Here is a 2,111-nt window from a genome sequence, read left to right as displayed (position 1 = left end):
GCCCACATGGAGGAAGCAGACCAGCCTGTGTTATCATGAAATGTCGATAGGATCAGGTATCAGGCATCAAAGAACACAAACACATATTGTTGTGAATGAGGGGGAGTACAGAGTGGAGACCCAAAGCCCATCTGAAGGCAACAGGACATCCCCTTACAGAAGGGTTGTGGGCAGGAGATGAGCAAGTTGGCGTGTAGTATAGCACCGAGGAAACATACAACTTTCCTCTAATTCTTTAATGCTTTCTCCTCCCCACTAACATGGTCCCAATTCTACCTTACAAATCTGGTTAGACCCAAGGATGTACACGGTACACATCAGAGCTGGAAACACAGGGAATCCAGGAGAGATAAACCCCTCAGGACTAATAATGAGGGTAGAGATACCAGAGGGTAGAGGGAAGGTTGGGTAGAAAGGGGGAACCGATTACAAGGATCTATATATAACCTACTCCCTGGAGGACGGACAACAGAAAAGTAGGTGAATGGAGACATCGGACAGTGTAAGACTTGACAAAATAATAATACTTTATAAATTACCAAGGGTTCAGAAGGGGGGAGGGTGAGGAGCTGATACCAAGGGCTCAAGTAGAAAGAAAATATTTTGAGAATGATGATGACAATAAATGTACAAATGTGCTTGACACAATGGATGGATGGATGGATTGTGATAAGAGTTGTACGATCCCCCCAAAATGATTAAACTAAAAAAGAGGAAAAATATTTCATGATACAAATGAGTGGTCTCAATCCTCAGACTTTATTGTCCTAAATTTAATTCAAGTCTATCCAAAATATTCATATTAATCACATTATATATGAAGATGCCTTGTTCAAAAGGAGGCACCCAAGCTTAAGAAGGGTCGGATATCATGGAGCGAACTGAACTGGAGTTTCATTGTCTTGGGCCATTTTCATCTGACATAATATTCAGTTGTGTAGGGCAGATGAATGGCAGATCACATTGTCTTCTTATGATAACCCACATGGCCACCATCATATTTGGACTCTGACACAGAATTCTTTTGACTTGAATTAGAACAGGCACTTTGTTGATAGATTTCTTCTTGTTCCAGTTTACAGGCAACTAATCCTCACTGCGTTTGGATCAAACTGGCAGCCACAATCAATTCTGAGAAAGCAAGCACTGCCAGGCTGCTCAATCTTTCCTCGATGAGCAATGGAGGAGAGAGGGTGGCAGAAAGGAAAGAGAAAGAAAACTCAGGTGTGCCTGCACTGAAGACGGGTTAGAAAGGGAAAAGAGGAAAAGGTACATTGAAATGTATATCTTGGCAGGTGGGAGCGCTGCTATCAGAGACAGAGGCTGATACACAGATTCCCAACATGCCAAGGCTCAAGGTACTGAGGGGTACGAGAAGGAAGCAGGGGCAGAAGGGAGTGGTCCTGATGTCAAAACAAAAGAAATCAGTGGGAATGTGTCTAAGGAAGAAAGAGGTCTGGATTTATTTAGATTTCCATACTCCATGAGAGCATAATGTGATGAGCAAATTAATTACTGCATTTAGGTAATTAAGTCTTAGTGAAACCAGTGCTTTCCAGAGAAGTATTAATTTACATCGCGAGTTATTTCTAAGCTTGACTAGCCATTTGGTGAGAAGTCACTCTGGAACAGCAGCCTGACAGTGGCAGGGGGAACATTAAGGAAAATGAGCTAGAAATAAGATGTCCCCTCTATGAATGGCTCTCCCACTGCTCACACGTGAACTGCATGATGAGATGATTCCTCTTTTGCCAGCAGGCACCTCTTTCCTCAACAACTCCCTCCTTCCCTTCATTCTGTTCCATGCTTGCTTTGAGGTAACTTAGTCTTCACCTCCTCTTGGTCCATTCTCCTCCCCTCCTGCATGGTCGTTATTTCTTCCCTTCTTACTCCCTGATTGTATTTAGTCAAGACATAAATATTTATCTACAATAAGCGTCAATAAAAGGGGTTCAGCTGGATAATGGTCCTCTCTCCATCTCTTCATTAACCATCCTCACAATTCTCAGAGATCCACCCACTCCGGCCTTGGTTTGGAAGTCAGGGTCTTTGAGTCAAGGTGATAAATCTCTTTAGGGAGAAGGAAAACCATTTAGTAGAACCCTCATCTT

General features: G+C 42.9%; 1 protein-coding gene across 1 annotated transcript in view; it reads right to left on the bottom strand.

Moving 5' to 3' along the window:
- AGBL1 (AGBL carboxypeptidase 1) overlaps nucleotides 1-2,111 on the bottom strand; it is a 1,177,048-nt gene that overhangs the window by 321,999 nt on the left and 852,938 nt on the right. The gene's annotated exons all lie outside the window — the stretch shown is intronic.

The sequence above is a fragment of the Echinops telfairi genome, unplaced genomic scaffold (genome assembly GCF_000313985.2).
Source record: "Echinops telfairi isolate 266 unplaced genomic scaffold, ASM31398v2 ScPeMD7_7409;HRSCAF=8447, whole genome shotgun sequence".
Lineage (NCBI taxonomy): Eukaryota > Metazoa > Chordata > Mammalia > Afrosoricida > Tenrecidae > Echinops > Echinops telfairi.
Note: the sequence above shows the minus strand (reverse complement) of the source record. Positions and strands in the feature narration are given on the sequence as shown.